At 38.5% G+C, this 22520-nt stretch overlaps 1 protein-coding gene across 1 annotated transcript in view; it reads right to left on the bottom strand.

Annotated features, from left to right (window-relative positions):
• CDH12 (cadherin 12) overlaps positions 1-20639 on the bottom strand; it is an 805590-nt gene extending 784951 nt beyond the window's left edge. The window contains exon 1 of the mRNA XM_060774685.2: positions 20324-20639. The gene's annotated coding sequence lies outside the window, so the exon portion shown is untranslated. The remainder of the gene's footprint in view (positions 1-20323) is intronic.
• Positions 20640-22520: the final 1881 nt, after the last annotated feature.

Here is a 22520-nt window from a genome sequence, read left to right as displayed (position 1 = left end):
GACCAAGATGGCCCCATCCCTGCTTGCCTTTTGTAGGCAGGTAAAAACATTTCTCTGCCATCAGAAATTCATAAACTGATGAAGAATGAGCTTTTAAAGATGGTTAGATTGGGATTATAAAGTGGGTGAATATTTTAATATATATATTTAAATTGTACTGTTTCACAATTTTAATAAACTAAATTGTTCATTTTAAAAAAAATCATATTTATATTTAAATGTGTTCACATCGTTTTTAATTAGCATTTTTATACTTATTGTTAGTCATTCTGAATCCTTATATCAGGAGAAAGACAGGACAAAAAAAGTAAATAAGTACAAGAAGTAAAGAGTGTGATACAGAATTCCCTCTGATGGTTTCCATAGCTAACATTCAGGATTCTCAGGCAGACAAATTAGCTTGCAATCTGATAGCTTCAAAAGGACTGTAAGAGAGATCCAAATAGAAAACTAAATGACATAGATAGCCTTTTGCAATGCTAGGGCAACCCAACAGAGATAAACCATTTGGGAAAGTATTTGTGAGAAAACACTAACACTAGAACACAGGCTCACCCTGAGAACATTCAAAAGCATTCAAAATTGCCAATTGTCCATTTGTATCATTTCAGTTATTTTCAGAATAACAGTTCCTCTATGCAGCAATCTCAAGGGAGTAGATGAAGGCTGAGAGGACTGAGGAGAGAAACACTTGCTTTAGCGTTATAGCAAATTTACAGTTATAGAAAGTAAACTCCATTCCCCTCTTCTAGGTGCCTGGAACAGCCTGATCTACTCTGATGTGTCATCTAGAGTCATTTCTTTTAAAAAAATATTTGAAAAGTAGTAGTGTGAGTTTGAAGTGCCACATCATTTGTGTTTTCAGGCAGGCCATGTGTGTCCATCAGTAGAGGAGGCAGGAAAGAGAGAAATTACAGACAGTTTTATTGTAAATAATCTTTCAGGGCAGGGCAGGTCGGCTAACCTTTCCCATTGGGGAAAATGGTAGCTAAAAACAGAGAGGGAGTCAGAAGTCTCATTTCTACTCACATCTCAACTGTCTGTTCATCCAGATTGTCAACTGGAGCCGCAGGAGGCAGGTGTCACAGAGTGACCGAGGAACCTGACCTGGCTTGCTTTTATCATCCTCTAGCTGTAAGCATGATAAATTTATCATCTGCCTCTAAAATGCAGAACCCCTCCCAGTGTAGCTTTCCAGACTTTCCGGTAATCACAAGCTTTTCTCCTGGAATGAAGGGCAGCTCGGTATATTATTTTGACGTGATATCCTGACCAACACAAACATTGGGGGAAATCTAATGGGTGAAATGGCACTGTACAAATTGCATCACACCATGATCCATCATTAACCTCAGTGAGCCATTGCATTACTGGAGCAGCCCTCTGACTGAATAGGTCACAGTTGATTTAAAAGCTCCAAAATGTGTTAATGCTCCGAGGACTGATATTCTATTAAAATGTACAGCTGAAGCCAAAGGAGGGGAAATGGTCAATACTCTTGGTATGGGGAATATAACTGATTGCTTTAGCTTTACTACTGTCCGAGTTCACACACTAATGATGTTACTTATATGTCAAGCTGCACCACTTTCTATTTTGGGGATGGAAAATTATTGCTAAGGGGTACAAATAGTTCCTGCAGAAAATAGTTTGTGTGAATTAACCACTTTTTCTTCCTTTCCCATCTGGTTCAGTGTCATTTTTTTGTTTTATTTTTTAGCAATCACACCATTTATATGTAGTTTTGGCAATGTTTCCTCCCTGTTAATGATTCACTTTCTTCTTCCCAAATTAATGTGCGATTCCAACACATTGAAGGCAAATGGTATCACAATGTTACATGATCATTAAGACTGGGCTATGAGATGATATTAGACACAAAGGCAATGGAAAATGAAATCAAAATAATAAATCAAGATGGGTGAGCATTTTTGCAAGCACAACTGGGCACAAATGTTCCTTTAAATGATAAGTATGTTGCTGTATATCTGAATGCCTTTTTTCTTTGAAAGAGAGATGTAAGGTTTAAGATGCTGAATTTGGGCTTAAATCTTCATGCTCCAGTCCCCAATGAACTTTAAATCACTGGGTGACCTTTGGCCATTCACCCTTAGATCATCCTGACTTAGGACATCACCACATTAAGGTCCTTAAGCTAGGAGATGGCAGGGACATCTGTGAGGTAGTGTGGCAAATCTGTTGGATGGTAGGTTGAATTGTTGGGAAGCACTCTACATGGCTCTCTTTCCATCCCACATTGATATCCATCTGGCCCTGGCTTACTCCTGCACTGTCCCTAGCTTGACCTCTGAGAACATGGGTTATCACACGAGATGCAGCATGCAGGAAGCCAGCATGAGCCCTGATGGAAGTAGCCCTGTGTCATGTGATGAGCTCCATTCTGGTTGCGTCTCAGCACTGTCCTGGGATGAAAGCGCCATGTGATGAGGTTGTAAATTTCACAAGCCTGGTATAAAGATAAAGTGGTACCTTCCGCATCAGTGTTGCAGTGATGTTAAAAAGAGTTCCTAAATATATTTGCTTTTCATTTCAAGCATTCTATATAATCTTTATGATAATATACTTTCACACAGAGAGAGACACACAGTTTGGGTTAGTATCTTGACATAGTTTAGAGCCTCAACATCTTCTATTGTGGCTTTACTTGAGATTCCTGCTTGAGATAGTGGGAAACAAATGAGGCTAATAAAGGAGAGAGGGCTGCAGTTGGAAGCACAAATATATATTAGATTGTTTTAAAGGACAAGCAAGAAAGTCACTCAGGGGAGGGGGCCTTGGAAGGAAGTTGGATGAGAGCCTAGCAGAAATGGTGCAGAAATTAAAACAGCATTGGTTAATGTGAAATGGCAATTCATGAAGAATTAGCACTGCCCTTCAAAGCAGATCTACTGAATTGAACCTAGGAGGGTTTTAAGATTAAGCCATTTAATTGCTGCTTTAGGAACTCTGAATTTTGCATAGACATGAGTCCAGGTGTTAATACTGATTCTTCCCTGTTCAGTTCTGATAACAGACCTGAATCTCAGAACCAATTAAGAGGCAGCATTCAAAGATTTCCTCCCAGTTTTTAGTACATCCTGAGGCTTTACTTTAATTGGGGACACTGCTGGAATTTGGGGATGTTGCACTATGAGGAAGCTAACATTGTGTTTAAAAGGGAGGGGGATTGCTCTCCAGTGAGTTATCCCAAGTTGACAATTCAGTCAAGACTTATTTTTTTCCAGCTGTTACTCCTGAGCAATTCGTTTTCATCCTGTGTGACTAAAAAAATACTAACTGGAAAAAGTGAACAGTAGCTGGTGATACATATGGATAAATTTCTGTCTTATCAAGGCAAAATCATTGCTACCACCCCAGTCACTGTCCTAATTTTGAAGAATGAGAGCATCATAAATGGCCAAAACAAGAGAGGAATCTCTACAAATGCTTCTGCCTCTCTGCCCCCCCCCCCCCGGACTATTGTTGAATAGGATGCACTTTGGGAGTTTCTCGGCTTGAGGGAACAACAGAAAAGGGAACTAAGCATGAAATGTCCTCTCTGAATGCTTATATTTTGAGCAATGCGGTCGGACTATTTGCTGAGACAGTTCAATTTGCTGTTTAATGTTGCTTTAGGTACAGTTTTGCCATCAAATTTGCATGTGTACTGTTCAGCTTAAAAATAGGTGAATCGATTCTTGAGTCAATAAGAGGATGTCTGTTGTTGTTGTATTTCTACTATTGTTTTTACTATTAATAACATTTCCAGTGTATTAATCATGTGTTCTAGGCATATGGATAAAGATGGAAAGAACCTGCAAAGCAAACACAATAAATAATACTTTACAATACATTTCCTTGCAGGGAATTGATTTCAGCCTGAGGGCCATGCTGTCTGTGCCAGGAGTGTTGGCATTTCAAACCAGGTGGATCAAAGCTCTTAGCCAAAAAGGAAGTACCACCAGGGGAATTGCCCACACAATAGCTCACAAAATAGGTTAGCTCAGTCTTTCAAATGCCAGTTTATGATCCAGGTCAGTTATAGGCCATTCTGAGAGCAATGGTATTCCAATCATGTTCTATTCTAGTCAACCTGAAATAATTCTCCCAGGTCAGTTGGCATCAATCAAGATGGATAAATTATATGCACATCATGTTCAGTCAGTGTGAATGACTGCTTGGCTTTGTTCTGGATTCTCCCACCACCCACCTGCAACAGCATATGTACGAGTAATGTTCAACAAATTCTCTTAGTATCTGATGCTGTGGAGAAAATGGGCTGACTTTCCACAAGAGCTGAGAAAGTAAAATAAGCTTTTCTGTACTATTCCTTTTATTATTGAAATGTATTTTATACCTTCTGACTCAAACTGGATCCTCAGGGGATGTACAATTCCAGAAGGGGGCAGAGAGATTACAGACACACAGTCATTAAAATTCACAATGCAACTCAAAAGAGGTTTTTAAATATGTATAATGTGGAGGGAGTGGTTTGCTTTGGTGTATAAAATCATTCCAACCTCACAATAAATTGATGGTGCCATGTAGGGGAAATGGAGCTACACTGACCTCATGTTTAGGAGACAACATAAACAATATACAGTGTTTACAGCCATATAGATTAGATCCACTGAATCAAATTGAATTCACATAGTGTTGGTTTGTCACATTCTGATGTAAGATCAAGGCCTTGAGATTACTAAATTTAATGTCAGGCAAGATAATTACCACTTGTACAATCAAATGTGGTATGACCTTCTTGTTCCTACCCCGAAACTACCCATACTACCCCCATGCCTGCTCTGAAAAAGATTTCTAACTCAAAGGTTTGCTGTCTGTGCCACCCGAAATTCATATTCACTACAAATTATCAGCTATGTATAAACCTGTTTAATTTGTTTGTATTAATATTACTCGTGGGCAATAATTAATTCTAATTATATTTGTTTATTTTTAGCAGAGGTTGAAGCAACCAGTGGAATAAAAGTACATTATAATATTCTGATGGATGCCTTAATTTTAGTGGGGAGAAGTCAACTGTGTGTTTTTTATTTGTATTTGTACTCTTTTTGACTTGAGGATTGGTTGTCTTATTTTAGTGTTTGGGGGTTTTAACTGGGGGATTTAAATTGTAGCAATTTGAAAATTCAATAAAAATAGAAAAAAATACTATTCATAATCTTCAACTTATTTGTCTAATACCATATTTAATTGAGTATAATGCACCATCAAATGTGATGCACATTTGGATTTGCTGAGGGAGGGGGAGCAGTGAGAGACCCTAAGGACTGCCTTGAGGACTGGCCAGGAGGTTCTGCTTCTAAGTAGCAGGGATGACTGGGTTTCCAGCATAGTGAGCCTCCTTTTTCTGTAGACATCACAGAGCTCTTGGGCTTCATCACTAGGAACATTTTCTTCACCCCCCCCCCCATCTAGTCACCAGGGTTATAGGTCTTTCTGGGTCTTTTAATGCAGGTGGGTTCCCATGCATGATTCTAATGCATCATCAAATCAATTTTGGCAGTGTAATTTAGGTGAGCATTAGACTTGAGCATTAGACAAAAGGTGAGCATTAGACTTGAGTAACTACAGTATTTTTTTCAGAACCATAGTTCAACAATACTGAAGTGTCTAGAAATGATCTTCTGAATTACAGTATTTGATTTGATTTTTAGTAGGTCATTTTAAAACCCAATATTGTCCAAGGACAGAAATAAAATTAGTTAAAGCATTTTTAGATGACAAAAGCACAGATAACACCACATCTATTGGAAGCTCGGGACAACTATTATTTATTTATTTATTTTTAAAAACTAATATATAAGTTGCGTAGATATCAGCTGAAGATTTCTGTTTAAGGAGCTCCATTGGCTGCCGTTTATTTTCCGGGCCCAATTCAAGGTACAGGTTATTACCTATAAAGCCCTAAATGGTTTGGGAACAGCCTATCTTCATGACCGTATCTCCCTCCATGAACCTGTCAGATCCCTCCAATCCTTGGGGGAGGCTCTCCTTTCACCTCTATCATTATCTCAGTCCTGACTTGTGGGAACAAGGGAGAGAGCCTTTTCCTCAGTGGCTCCCCGAATATGGAATACACTGCCTGGTGAGATTAGGCGAGCCCCCACCTTAGAAAGTGGGGGCTTTTCTGCTGTGCTTTCAGAGATTAACTATACAATCTCATTTCACCATTTACCCTCAATTTTCTCTTCAGTGCACCCTTTATACAAAGGTCCTTTTTCTTGACAACATCTCGGAAGAGTTTCTCCCTCACAATAAGTTGCTCCACTGCTATCTCACTCCATGTTATTATCCTCAGTATTTTAATTTGTACATGCGGCCCACTCATTGTTTTGTGTCTCGAATGGTTTTATTTTACTGTATATTGGTTGTAATATTCTTATAGTGTATGTTTTATGTAATTGATTATGTTCTTGTTTATGTTCTGATTTTATTTTGTTGTGAAAGAGAAATAAGCCTAGGGAACACTGTCCCTCACTCCGGGGACTTGCCAGGACACTATGGACCACAGGAGCCCAAACAGTTTGAGCAAAACACAGGTTTATTTCTACTGATTAGTGAGAAAGGTGGACAAACAACATAACATGCAGTATGCCGATCCCAAGCTGCCACGCCCTAATGGCACAGGCAAGAAGCTTATATATCCTCAGGCAAGCATTTAGCAATCATGTTCCAGTAACCATGTAGCAACCATGTACCCTGTAATCAGCCAGTTCCAGTAAACATGTAGCAACCATGTACCCTGTGGTCGGCCAGTTCCAGTAAACATGTAGCAATCATGTACCTTGTGGTCGGCCACTGTGTATCTTGTGGTCAACCTGAAGCAATCATGGAGCTAGTACACCTTGGTTCATCATCCTGTTTGTCACAGGAGTCACACCATCACCAAGTATGGCATGCCAGCCCCAGGCACCTACATTGTCTCAAAATATGGTAAGCACACAGCATGTATGCCTGAAGCACACAGTATCCCCAAAGATGGCATGTCCATCTGGCTGGCATTCCCTCTCAGTTGCTGTGTTGTAGGGCTTGGCCCCATGTAAGTCGCCCAGAATTATTATCAATATTATTATTATTATTATTATTATTATTATTATTATTATTATTATTATTATAATATTTCTGGAGTTCACACTGTATCAATGTTACTACCAATAAGACCTTATCACAGGTTACTGTCTGTCAAGCTTAAGACAGAAGCAAGCAAAAAGAAAGAAAAGCATGAGGAACTGATTGCTGAAGTATCATAAATATGAAAAGAAACCTTTAATTGTGTTAGCCATATATATTTATGCTAGAAGTAGTCTATCCAGGTGAACTGGACTTTAACCTTAGAAGCAAAACAGGAGGGATGAGGAGAGTAGTGGGAATAGCAGTGATTAGGCTTGTGCAATTCAGCTGGAGGGCAAACCATTTTTGGTTTCTGGATTTTGTTGGGTACCCAGATCAGTTTTCGGGAGCCTCTTGACAATCAGCTAATTGAAAAATCTGTTTTCAGCTAGGCAGTTGAAAGATCCAGGAAGATCTGGTCCATTGGCAGGAATGGGGAACTTACGAGGCTCCCCTTTCCATTTCTGGGACCCTTTCCTATCTTCTTTACAAGGGATTCTGGGTTTGAAGAACAGGGTCAAGGAAGCATCCTTCTTGGGACCCTTTTCTTTTTTCCTTTCAAGGAGGTCTGGGTTTGAGCAATGGGGTTAAGGAAGCAGCGCATAAAACACATCACAGCATTCTTCTATTCTGATTGGCCCAACTGGGCTCATAGGGAAACCCCATGTGAGCAGCACATGACAGCCTCTCCGTGAGCCACAAGGTGCCAAATAGGGGAGGATGAGCCGTGATTTGCTGTCACATGGTCTCATTATGAACAAAAAAAATGTGATGGCTGAGCCATTACCATTATGGCCATCTAACCAAGTTGAACAAGCCGGATTGGCCAAACGGAATCGGCCACTCTGAATCCATGCACAAGTCTAGCAGTCATGTGGAATTTATGATTCATGATGACAACAGCAGCAAATTTATAAAGCTTGAATGATCTTTACTTGAAAATATGTTTTGTCATATTTATAGCAAAATCTCTGGCCAACCTAATTTACAGCAAGCATATTTAGAAAAGAATTTATTCTGGGTGAATATTCACTCTATCAGATGTAAGGTAAAGGTAAAAATTTTCCCCTGACATTAAGTCCAGTTGTGTCCAAGTCTGGGGGTTGGTGCTTAACTCAATTTCTAAGCCAAAAAGCTGGCATTGTCCATAGACACCTCCAAAGTCATGTGGTTGGCATGACTGCATAGAGTACCTTCCTGCCGGAGCGGTACCTATTGATGTACTCACATTTACCTATTTTCAAACTGTTAGGTTGGCAGAAACTGGGGACATCAGCGGGAGCTCACTCTGCTCCCCGGATTCGAATCTGCAACCTTTCAGTAAGTAAGCTCAGCAGTTTAACCCACTGCACCACCCAGGGCTCCAATCATATTATTAAATAGCAAATTAAAACTAAAGAAATGGGTATGTCAAATAACCATGTAAGCAGGTTGCCAACTATTTATATAATGCTGGAAAATCAACTTTCTCACCACTAAGTCATTTTTATTTCACAATTTACCACTTTCCTTTCAATTAATTTACACATTCTCAGATCTCACACTCTTTAAAAGGACCATTTCCCTCTGCATGACAAATAATAGTTGGCCTGAGGCTATTTTTTTTAAAAAAATGTCTATCAAACCTCATCAAATACCTGGGAGAAGATAAATGTTTTAGCTTGGTGCTGAAAATATAATCTTGTTGTGGCCAGGCCAGTTCTCCCTATCTTCTAAACCTCTCTAAACCTCTCTAAATGTCATCACCAGAACAATTATCTATCACAATTTATTAAATGGAATAAAAGAAGAAAATCATTCTCTATTATACTGTATACCACAATAGAAACAATAAGGAAATATACTCTTGAATCACACTCTAACAAATAAAACTCATAGAATAACATTAGACGTTCCCAATTTATTAGATAAAACCTCCATTAAGTTGCTGATTAAATTAATGTACTGCTTAAATTGATTTGATTAGATTTCCCAATTGTAGTGGCACAATGAAATGTTAGAGAAATGTTGTTTTATTACACACATAACAACCACATGCAAATTTTGTTCAGAATAAGTCCTGAAGAATGAAAAAAACTCATCAATCCAGTATTCTTCTGATTCGGGTTTGTTGTTAGTGAAAAATGGTTTCTATGATTTTGCTATTTTCATATATATATATATATATATATATATATTCCTAATTTTGAGACTTGGTGAGGTATTTCATATTCTGAGATAATATTATGAAAGTATCACATCCTTCTAAGAGAGTATTTCCCAAGTTTTTGAAAACACTGACAAGAAGAATCACAAATTGATGAGAATCTTCATTTTTCAGGATTATTCTATACAAAGCCTAAGTCATATATAGTCAATGTATAAGTCTAGATGTATTAGGCCAACAATTGACTTTAAAATTTGGGCCAACTAATCCATGGGTCAATGTACAAACTGTATATTAACTCTTTCTCAAAAGGAACCATCCCCTTCTCTGAGTAGAGTGGTGAAAGGTGAAAGCTTAGTCCATCACAAGATAACCTAAAAGACACAATTATCCCCCTACTCTCTGCATCATGGCACCACCCCTGGACTCTGAATGTCTGCATGGAAAAATGGTGGCGGCAGCCAGAGACAATTGGCCCCCTGAGGTGATGCTGCCACCTTTCTCTCAGTCTATAATAACCCTAAACTTATACATGGATCATATCAAAAGACAGAATTTTGGCTCTGAAACCTCCCCTTGACTTATAGACAAGGTTGACTGATACATGAATATATGCAGTACTTTTTTCTTATTTGTTTTCTGTATAAAAATTCTACTTCTGTACAACTAACGAACATAAAAAAACCCATATCTAAATTTGCACCAAGTAAGTCCCCAACTGCAGTATTTTATGTACTGGAAATGACACTTTCATGGATAAAAATTATATTTGTGCACTAAAATATTATTTTCTGTGCAGAAACTCCTGTTTTTATGCAAAAGATCTTGTGTTCTATGGAGAAAAAAAGCCCATGCAGCTAATAGATCTTGAAAATAACACATTTTAAAAGACTTTCCTGTTGCAGGTAGAAAATTACGAGTTGCTTCCTTTGAGAATTAAATTTATGAAGAATTTCAACTCTAATATCAGCACAACTGTCTTGTCTCCTGTTTCTGCAGTTTATGTCTGATTATATATGGTCTGATAGTGACAGCCACAATCATTTTTTAAGAGAGCATGTCAAGGACTAGTTGAATATTCTATAATAGTGGATTGGGGAGTATTACTGAACTGCACTACTATTAGCCTTAGTCAGTGTAGCCAGTAATGTGGGATGCTGAGAATTAAAGTCTAAATAAATCCAGAAGGTCACATTTTCCCTCTCTTTGGTACAGGTCTCTTTAAATTCACATTTTTATTTTGATTTAAGCAATATTGCAGAGATTTTGTGCGTGTGTGTCAGGAGCAACTTGAGAAACTGCAAGTCACTTCTTGTGTGACAGAATTGACTATCTGCAAAGATGTTGCCCAGGGGACTCCCGGATATTTTGATGTTTTACCATCCTTGTGGGAGGCTTCTCTCATGTTCCTACGTGGGGAGCTGGAGCTGACAGAGGGAGCTCATCCACACTCTTCCCTGATTCAAACCTCCAACCTGTCAGTCTTTAGTCCTGCCAGCACAAGGGTTTAACCCACTGTGCCACTGGGGACCCCTTCTGCTGAGATAAGAGCAGAACAAGAATGCACAGAAAGAACACACACATATTAAAATGTACCACTTCCCATCCCAAGCATTAGCGTCACTGAGGAAAAGACACTGGATGTGCTCAGCCCTCAACTTAAATGGAATCTAATGTATTTTAATGCAGAACTCTCTGTAAAGCTCAGAAACCTTGTTTTCTAAACCCAGCTGTCTGCTAAATTTTAATATCTCCACAATGCTACCAAGTGGTGGAAAAAGAAGAAAAAAGAAGGAGCTGTACTTGAGTTTTATGGAGCTGTTGCTCACATAAGATGCTGAATTCCAGTTTACTGTACCCCTTTCAGCCAACTAATTGAGTAAAAGCTGAAGATCATGGGCTATTTTTTAAGAAGAGCCATAGATGAACCTGGTGTTTTGGACACTATTCCCGTTAGGAGCATTTGTCTAGGCAGCTTCTTTTGCTGGCATGAGCCATAACTCAAGTGCATTGGAAAACTGCTCTGCAATACCTTGAGTATGATAGGTGCTATATAATACCAAATTCTATTCTCCCTTTAAAATGACTCATAAAAATGTCACCCATTTAAGTGTGTGTATACAGAAGTTTGTGTGTGTATACATACACTTAAAGGAGAGGCATTTTTATGGGCCATTTATAGTGTAAAAGAGAATGGAACTCTGAAGGAGAAGCTTTCATACTCAAGACCTCTCTAAGTACTTTACAAATCAGCGGGTAAGAACGCTGTAATGCTGTGATCTCATGCAAACATATTTAAATTGAGTATGCATATTATTCACCATCTGACTTCATGCCTGAGCAGAGACCCCACATTTAAACTATAGAATTTGAAAGACTGCTAAATTGATAGACATGGATTATGATTTTCGCCATTACTTCTCTGTACCTTCTTGCCTTCATAATGTTGCATACAACATCTGAGTTATATCAGCCTCAGGCCGTATTAGATACTGAAGGAGTGAGGACATAGAAGTGAGGCAAAGCTAGTGGACAGTGTTGTCCAGTGTTGTGGACAGAGTCGTGTTTGCCACACAGGATTCTATCCTATCAACTCTTGGATGTAGTCATCTTTTTCATTTGTTTAGGCGGTGGAAAAATGTATATCCACTTCCTCAAATCAATAATGTATTGCAGACACTAGGGGCTAAACAACACTTTTTGTTTATGATGCTCGATCAGGACTGAAGACAGTTTTAAGCACTTTGGAGGCCATAAAATATGGTTCCTGAACTGGTTTGAGCATTGATATTTGAAACGAATCTGTAGGCATGCTACATATACCAACATTGTATGATATCCCATACAGTACAATCCCTCTACCTGCCGAACCAGTACCTACATTTTCACCTACTATTATCTGCTAAAATATGTTTTCTTCAGAAATTTTCTAGAGCCTCCAGGTGAATATCTGATCTACTTCTGTTGGAAGTTACCATAGTGTTTCATGGATGGCCCTTGCAAATTCCTAGAGAAGAATGTAGGCCATACAGATATGGGGTTGTACTCTATGTCCTAGAGTACAGCCAGTTTCCAATTGTGGGATGGCAAAACCTCTTGTACTGGATCCCACCTTGCAGTCTACTTCAATAATATCAATCATACCACCAGCCATAAGAAAACTAGAACATCTCCATTTGGTGGCATATCCTATAAAGTGTTCATTTTACTTAATTTAGTTATTATTTGAATGTTACAGAGTGGAATAGGATCCAAATAGTGAAATGGTTTTCAAAACGATAGTGGATTGAGTGTGGAGTAGCCTTCTTAGACTCTATACACTTTGTACCACCTGGTCTGACTTGGAATGAAATTGACAGTCAGAAATGTTCACATTTTGGAATTTGCAAGACACTCCACAAAGGTTAAAAAAAGAAGAAAACGTCAATTTGAAAAGTACACAAAATGCAGATGATTTGGCAATGCATTGATATGTATACACAAATATTATGTACTAGGATTGTATTTGTTTCCTGCCTATAATAACAAAATCAACCTAGTTTTCCATTACATTGGACAATTTAAATAAAAAGAGATGCCAGATATCCCTGTTGGTCAACACCATCCCCAGCTCCTTCAAAGTTAAGCCAGTCACTTCAAGCATATCATCCATCCATCTTGCTCTTGGTCAGCCCCTCTTCCCCTTTCCTTCCTTTCCTCCCCATCATCATTATATTCTCCAAGCTTTCCTGTCTTCTCATTATGTGGCCAAAGTACTTCATCTTTACCTCTAATATTCTTCCCTCCAGTAAGCAGTTGGGCTTTATTCCCTGGAGTATGGACTGGTTTGATCTTCTTGCAGTCCAAGGCACTCTCAGAATTTTCATCCAACACCACAGTTCAAAAGTGTCTATCTTGCTTCACCCAGCCTTCCTTATAGTCCAGCTCTCACATCAATATGTTACTATGGGGAATACCATTGCTTTAACTATGTGGATATATAGATATATAGATTAAAAATATTAACTTAAGCTCCTTTTTTATCTCTCCACAGCCGCCAGGATTAAGTGGGCCCAATATTGGAAATCTAGAGAAGTTCCAACTATAGAACAGTGGATCCTAAAGGTCTACGATATCTTGAATATGGATCTCCTGACACAAAGAATATCCGAAAACAATACCAAGACAACAGATTGGAGCAGTTTCCTAAATTACTTGGAGATCAGAGAAAAGAAAAAAAAAAGGGAATAAATGACAATTGTTAGAGAAATCAAATCTCCTTTCGATGCAGAAACATGAACCATATATCCATCCCAAATAGAGTACCAGAAAGCTTATCCAATAATAAATACAGAAGACTGAGGACTTATGCAACGCTCCAAGGATTGACCAGTGGAAGACGCTTCGCAGGCGCTTCGGGAAGCACTTTTTCACCCCCCCCACTTTCACCCCCTCCTCCCTGTCACTCCCCCCCCTCCCAAGTCCCCCGCGAATGAAATATAACTGAAGTAGATTTTGTATGATAGTTATGATATGAATGCTTTTCTGGAGTGAGAGCCCCCCCCCCACCCCCCTCTCCCTTCCCATACTCTCGACTCCCTAGAGTGTCCCTTTTCCCACATTCCTACACCCTCTGTTTTTAATTGTATATGGAAAAATCAATAAATATATTTTGAAAAAAAAAATATTAACTTATGTTGAAAGTTCAACACTAACACAATTCTACAAATAGGTTATTAAACAGGTTATTCGTTCACTATAAGAAACACAGTACCAAATAAATTTACCTCTTTATCAAAACTGAGTCACTTCCTGTTGACAGAAATCGTCCTCTGAGTCTTAAATCACCCAGAGAGAAAACATAATTTGTAGGGAAAATGCCCCACACATGCTGTAGAGGACATTGGGATTTTTTTTTTTCGGGAGGGGGGGGGGGAGAGAACTTTTGTTGAAATATTTCCTCTTAAAATGATGGAAGGCTGAGTTGCATACACAAAAATGCCATGTTACCAGGAAACACTGTCCTGAAATCAAAAAATAAAAATAAAATAAAAAAATAGGAGGATGAATGTGCTCTGTGATTTATAATTTCCCCAAATCTTCACATAAGTTTCCCATTGTCCCAAGAAGCTAAATTTTGAAGTATTTTACCCTAGGACTTTTGGTGAAAATAAATAGGAAAAGAGGAGGATAAGAGTTCAAATTATGCAGAAGGGGAAGAAAAACAGAGAACAGTTTTTGACAGGCAATGTAAAAAATAAACCTCCCTCAAAATTATGTGTTTCTTTCTTCTCTCCCAAAATTAAAAGAAGAAAATCATTTGGGTAAAACCATGGATGGCATTTTTTTTTTTTGTTATCAGTCTTGAAAGACTTTAAATGCAGGCATTTAACTTGTATTTAAAAAGCAATTTACCAGAAACATAATAGTTCATAGCACATTTTATATGAATGTAATTTGAATTGGAATTAACTTATTAATAAATAACTAAACATAGAATTTCTTCCTACTAATTTTCTTATTTCTGACCTTCTCATGTGTGGAATATTGGACAGTCCAACATCTTTGTTTCTCTCTGCAAGGAGAATGAGAAGAAGTTTCCTAATAGGTATATCGCAAATATATCTTGCTTATTATGAATAAACAAAAAGGAATTTATACACCATTTTCTGCATTACATCAATGTGTTCACTCATTCCACCTTAAAATGAGTACACTTAGGGTGACATATACAGCATATCCCAGTGTAAATGTGTCCCAGGGCAACCATGGACACAGATCCATGTCTCTGGCTTACATGGCTGGAGAGGACAGCTGTGTCTCACCCCCTACAGGCCATTACTACTCCTAGCACCTACATAACTAGGAAGAAAAATGGGAGATTGCCTGGGTTCACCAGTGTCTATGTCAATGATATCATGAGGTGCCTAAGCAATCAGGAAGAAAAAAGGGGGCCCTTTTGGCATGGTCACGAGATCAGTCAGTGAGATTTTTTAGCTCCCAACAGCTGATTGGGTCAAATTGGACACCACCCAGGTGTCCATTCTACCCAAAGCATTGGGATATTTTGGAGTTTCCAGAAAACTTCCAAGTATCCTCCCACCAACTTAGACTGAAGTGGGAGAAGCTGGTTTAAACAGCCAAACCCTGGGATACCAATTGGAAGGAACTGTGCACCATGAAGACTGCCAACCTTACATTTTATTAGAAACCTGGATTTCTTGGTTAATGTAAACAACACCTTACACTGTGAAAAGTAAAAAAAGAAAGGTGAAAGATCTTGTGGTAGCTCAATTATAGGAAAGAATAACATTTCTGAAGAGAAATGAAGTTACAGGAATACAGAAGAAGAGAACTTGTGATGCTGGATTCCAATGCCCATCAGTTCGACTATGAAGGTCAATTGTCAGGATAATGGGAATTGTAACTGAACAGCATTTGGAAGACTACTGGGAGAGATTTTCTATCCTCAAACTAGGAATTTCATGTTGCGTTAGGCAGACCATTTAAAAGTATAAATGATGACAAAATGATCCTTAAATTTCTACTACAAGAAATTGGATTCAGTCTTCAGTCAGCTATGACATTTCTTGGGAACTCCGGGAACAGCCTCTGTTCTTTTATCTGGAAAGTGGAATTAACAACAAAGCAGCTTACAGGAATTTACTATGCAAAGCTTAACAGGATAAAATTGTGAAATGATTGGCAAACTGCAGCAGTGATCTGCTGTGAGCAAGCTGACTTGAAACTAAATCCGGTTGAAATCAAGCAAAATTCCAGATAAGTAGGTCCAATACCTTGTCCAGGTTAGCCACTAGTTTTTAGTGGTTGGTCTTGATTAGAGGTAGAATAGATTTCAGAATGTAGAGTTTCAGAAACCGACCATATTTATACAATTGTAGTAGGGGAACTTCTTGATCGCATTCTACACAATAGCATTGAAATAATCAGATCACATAGGAATGTATTGGATCATGCTAAAATTTCTACATCACTGTCATGTGCATGGAGATGTGGCATCTGGGGATATATATATATATATTAGGGCTGGGCGGTTTCGTTCGTTAATTTCGTAATTCGTTATTAATTCGTTATTTTTTGATAACGAAGCGATATTGAAACATTCAGGAGCAACTAAAAAACGAAACAAATTTTTTCAATTCGTTTCGTAATTGTTTCGTAATTGTTCCGAAATCGATTCGTAATTGATTCGAAATCGTTTCGTTATTATTTCCACATGTCTGGTGCAAGTTTTATAGTCGTTGTTTGTTTTCTCAGTGAAAAAAAATAAATTATCACACCAACAGTCAACAACAGAGGGAGAGGGAAGCTTCCTGTCCCATTTGGAGGTTTTTTTAGCGTATTGCGCGATCGCGCCCGCCATTAACGAATCGATTCGTAAGTGTTTTGAAATCGATTCGTAATTGATTCGTAATTTACGAAATTTCGTAAATATTGAATTTTTTAAAGGAAAATTTCGGAATTAATTTAAAAATCGAAACGTAAAAACCCCCTAAAAACGAATCGAGTTTAGAAACAATTTTTTCCGTGGTTGCCCAGCCCTAATATATATATATATGCAACCATGCATTATAACAGTTGTTCTTAACCTGTGGGTGCCCAGATGTTTTGGTCTTCAACTCCCAGAAATCCTAACAGCTGGTAAACTGGTTGGGATTCCTGGGAGTTGTAGGCCAAAACATCTGGGGACTCACAGGTTGGGAACCACTACACTATAAGATCCTCATCCCTCAACATCTATAATTGACCTCAAAATGGTTCGGACCTTTTCATGAATGTCTTTGCACTTTTATATGATAAAAGACAATATTGTCATGATTATCTATGATCACTTTAGGCAACCTATGCCATAATCCTTTCTTTTTACTAACTACCAGGTGTTGGGAGGGAAGGAGGAAGGCAGCTGAAAGAATCTGATTAATCCTGAGGGAAGTACAAAATGCAGACACTCAGAGACCTATATATATGTGATATTTTCACCATCATTATAGTTTGGAGGGCTGGAAATCTCTCCAGCACTTTTTTTTAGCAGATCAGAGGAGATGGGTTGACTTTGTAGCAAATATCACCTTGAGTTGCAGGCTAGGTGTTTTACAGATAAAATATGCAAATATTTAAGCACACACACACGGAATTAATTATAGGAACAATAATTTCATTTATAACTAATATTTAGCAACCAACCATTCACATTCAATCAAATGCTTTGGAACAGTGTGCTGACTACCAGTTCTTCCTAAAGGAACATAATAAAATGCTGGGATGTCCAGCAGATGTCCTCTTGATTAACCAATTTATATTGCATTCCAAATCAGTTATATTTCTGAGAAGTGATATTGGTATCATTGCTCCTTTGACAATAGAACCTACCCAAGGTGATTAAATTCTTGCATGGCAACTATTCCAGAATGCTAACATGACAATTAGGCCCCAGGGAGTCTTATATGTTATAACTGAAGAGTTGGTGTAGGAGCAACTATGCAATCACAAAAGTGACAGCAATCACATTACTCGTTCCACAGTGTGGTTTCATCTGCCAGTAATGCATCACTGCTGTGCAGAGGAGATGGAGTTGGACTAAATGGATCTTCCTATGAGATTTCACTTTTCCTATGCTGTTAAGATTTACTATGAAAGACACAGAACTTCCAAGACTTCTCTTCCTATGAAGTAATGTGATATGGATTTGCTAGTTGCAAGTAAATTCTACTGAAATGGTCAGATTTGCTTCTATTCATTTGCTATTTAGGACTGCTGGGGTGAGTAACAGTCCATGCCAGATAACAGATAATCACATAAAACATAATATTGCACAGCTCTTGGAATTTAAAAAAAGAAAAGAAAAAAAGAAGGAGATCCCTTATGCTGAGCTGTTGATTGCTATGAAGATCTTTGCTTTTTTGCTGGCAAGGGAATGGCAGTTCTGTTCATGATGCAGGCAAAAAATCTGAGTAAGCTGGCACCAGTCACTCATGTTTCATGCAGATACACATAACAAGTGGGCATTATGAATTACCGCATACAGTTATCTGAGTGACAGCGAGAGTGAATAAGCTAAGAGAACGTTCAAATTCTGGTGGAGTGAAACTTCCTTCTGCCATGGTGAATAGGACATAAGCTTTGGGAGAGCTTATAGCTACTAGCTGCCTTCCAACTAAACAGAAAGGGGATGCCACAAGCTTGGCAGAAACTATGACAAATGAATGTTAATGCTGAACAATGATGACCAAAAATGTGTCATGCAATTCATAATTGTGGGGAGAGACACAAAACAAATTATTCTCTGGTGTAGTTTTCCATATTAACCATGATTTGTCTTACTACAGAGAACAGAGTGACTATATTACTGTATCATTTCCCCTCAAAAAGACTCTTTGATCTTGTCACAGGTGAGCACAAAGCAACTAGTTTGATCAGAAAAGATGTAAGCTTCACCGTTGAGGTGTTGATATGTTCCAGAGGGCTATGAATCAGCTCTGCAATTAACTGCTTATGACTTTGGTGGTATAACCATCTGGCTCCCCTTTCTGGAGACTTATTTGTAAAACTCAGGAAAAAAACAACCTTTTGACAGTGACTGACACATCTAATCAGGTCTTAATGGGGGATTTTATAAAATACCTCCTGACTAGTATATGAATTATATGACTGCATTAACACATTTCTTCCATGGATAATGCTTACCCTTAATAATATTTTGTGTTACAGCCAGTGAAGCATATACTGAAAAGTGCTTTGCTTGCCATTAACACCTGCTTGGCATGTTTAAATTGTTATGCTTCTGTTGGTTAAATTGGAAATGGAAAATGGTACATCCAAACAAATCCCAATCACTTTTGAGGGGATAGGGGGTTACATGCAATATTTACAGCCATAGCTATTTCCCTCATAACCACCCTGTGGATATGTTTTAGAATGCATGGGGAAAATAAACAAGCAGGATCCCAACATAATTGCAGAACCTAGAAACAAAAAAAAAATCATTTGGTCACCTAATTTTTCACTGTGGGAAAACACATTAACTGAGAACAGGCATTTAAAAAAAATTAAAATCTGAATACAAAGCTATTAAAGTCACAGAACTGTAAATCAGATATCTAATTGGGGGGGGGGGGGAGGGTTATGCATCTAAAAATAGAAACAAATGATGTGGCTTCTCTCCTATCCCACTTGTACATCCAAAATACAAAGCTTCCAGGAAAGCTAACAATTCCCTGATAAATTGTCCATGCAAGTGCTTATTCAAGAATTATTCCCGTTTTGGTTACCACCACAGAGCTTGCACTGAATCACATTATTTGCTACATCTGAGTTAGGTCTTTGCTCAGAAATATAATATGTTTAACAGTCAGCAAAACAACAGGTACAGGCATTTCGGAGAAAAGTTGCCTAGGGTAGATTTATTTTGAATACAAAGAAATAATCCTCTTTCCACCCTTTAAAAGATCCGTTTTTTCTGTGCTCTAACCATCTGCTACCTTGTTAAAAAATCATAAGATTGGTCATACATTTACTTAAACTCAAGTTCTGTATTATAGTTTAGCTATGATGATGAATGAACTTTTAGAAAACAAAAAATCCAGTGATAGCAACACAGGGTGACAATTTCTTGTCCTTATGTCTAATACATCAAACATCAAGCAATCAATAAGCATGACCTGTGCCTTTTTGAGCCATAGAAGAGGGGGATTATCTGCTATTTGCCCCCCACACACTTTGGCAAAGGAGCTGTTTCCGACATTGCAATCCCCTTTCTTCTCTTCATACCAATACTTTAAGCATCCCAGAGACTTGTCTACTGTTGGGGGGAAACTTGTTCAAGTTTTCCCTTTCACCATGTCTGGGACAGCTGACAACAAACAGTCTTATTCCCTTTCCTCCAGATTGCAATCACCTTCCCAACCAATCTAAGGATGCAGCATTTGCAAATCCTGGAAACACTCACCCCCTCCCCCCTTCACTGGCTCCAGGGTCGGAGGATGCTGCGGACACCAGCCAAATGCATTCAATCATCAGCATTTTGTTTTCTTTAAAAGGCAGGCTTACCTGCTATATGCAACTGCAGCAGTAAGAGAAGCAGCAGCGGCCGCAAGATGCAACAGCAGCTTCGGCTAAGGGAAAACCTTGTCTGTACCCCACCGTAGCAACAAACAGCTTTCACAGGCGTCCTCTTTTTCATTCACCAAAGATGTGACAAGGAACACAGATGGGTTGAAAGCACTTTCTTTCTGGCAGAGAGATTGTCTCTCTTCTCAGAAATGATTGGATCTGGATCTCTCTCTTTCTCTCTAGCTCTCTGGCTCTCTCTACACATTTACCCTTCAGATCAATACAGCTCTTTAGCAGCAGCTTGAGCTAAACCGCAGCTGATAGAGCCTAGCCAATAGGTACTAAGGATTCCCCTTCTACCACCCTCCTTCAAAAAGACACATGCAGAGCATGCATTTGAAATGTATTAGTTGTGGGAAAAGGGGGGAAGTAATCTTAACCCCTTCCTTAAAACTGACCCTGCCCTTTCATATGTAGGCACACTTCTCAGTTTCTAAGCCTCAGTGTCTTCCAACCTGAAGAGAATCCTCAACTGAATAAGAAATTCAAGTAGGATTTCTTTGAAAGAAGGGTAAGAACATGAGAATGCAAAGTTTAAAGGAGCTAAAAATTATTGCAATTGGCCAAACATTGTGGATTTTCCCTCTTTTAGTTGCTTGCTTACACAGACACACACAGACAGAAACATATTATAAGCCAATAGATATAAGGAACATTTTTCATATTATGACTTAACTTCAATTCATGCCAGGTATTAACCATGTTTGTATTGATGAAGATAGTACTGGGAAGCCCTACCATTAGGTAAAGTGCAGCGACTGAATGAAACTACCACGCTTGCTTCACAGAGCTTGCTCTGTGCCCTCTTAGGTAAACCAGTGTTCTTTCAATGCACTCAAAGAGATTGTGAGCTAATCATCTTCTGTACCTGGAATGTGCGGATATATGGGAATGGGGTCAGGTACTCATTTGTCTCTGGGAGCAAAATGTCAAATCCTGGAACAGTCCAGCATCTTGTAAAGATCTCTAGTAAAATGGATTTTGGTCTCCTATCACTCACTTGCCCATGCTGACTGCCTGTGACCCCCTAAGAAGTTAAGTAAACTCATTCTCATGGCAATATAGGGTCTAACCTGTCTCCCATATTGAGAAGAAGACAAAATATTAAATAATTAATTAAACATTAATTACTACTTTCATAAGTTCTGAGGCCAAAGGTCTTTAGACTGGAAATCACTAATTTATTTTGTTTTTGAAATAGAAGAACCTGTAAAGAGACCCCAAGACCCATGGTTCTGAGGACGTCCAGACATAGAACCCAAAAATTACAGTATGTATCCCCAGAAACTGAGTTTTAGGAAACCTCTGTAGTGAACTCATCGGGTTGCACAAGAGGATGCAGAGGCACCTTAGGCCAAATCTGTTTTACAGATTTGCTATAATTAAACTAAGCTACACAAAGAAAACTCAGCAAAGAAAACTAGGTTACACTTGAGTATGAGCTGTTTCTAGGTGGCAACAGATATAACAGGACAATCCTATGATGATGATGAGATCTTGAATTACTCCTTACAAAATGACCTCAGCATGATTGTTAATGTTCTTCAGCACAATAAGAAGAAGAAGAAGAAGAAGAAGAAGAAGAAGAAGAACAACAACAACAACAACAACAACAACAAGCTTTATTTGTATTCCACCCTATCTCCCCGAGGAGACTCAGGACAGATTCCAGCATAACAATGGCAAACATTCAATGCCTACTTAAAACGCATGATACTGACATAAAATCCCAGAAAACCCTCACATATAAAAGTAATATTAAAGCCAAACATCAAATCAAGACCTAACATCAGTAAATTAAACCTGACACCAATAAATTAAATTACACACAATCAGACAAAATTCTATAATAACATAAATCTAAACAAAGCATCCACATTAGTGTACAACTGTCAGCAAGGATTCACAAAATGATATGGGTTGGTTATGTGGTCAAATGAGGTCATTTGGCTAACATGGACCAGGAAAGCCAAAATACAAAAAGTTCTCAACCAGAGAGCCGGCAGTGATTTCTCAACCATCTATTCCTCCTCCTCTCCATATACTAGTGAGCAGAAGTAGGTCTTCAGTTGTTTTTTAAAGGAGAGGAGGGAGGGGGCAGCTTTATTTCTTTAGGGAGGGAGTTACAGAGATG

The sequence above is a fragment of the Anolis sagrei genome, chromosome 4 (genome assembly GCF_037176765.1).
Source record: "Anolis sagrei isolate rAnoSag1 chromosome 4, rAnoSag1.mat, whole genome shotgun sequence".
Classification (NCBI taxonomy): domain Eukaryota; kingdom Metazoa; phylum Chordata; class Lepidosauria; order Squamata; family Dactyloidae; genus Anolis; species Anolis sagrei.
The sequence above is the reverse complement of the archived record's forward strand: the minus strand, read 5'-3'. Positions and strand labels throughout refer to the sequence as shown.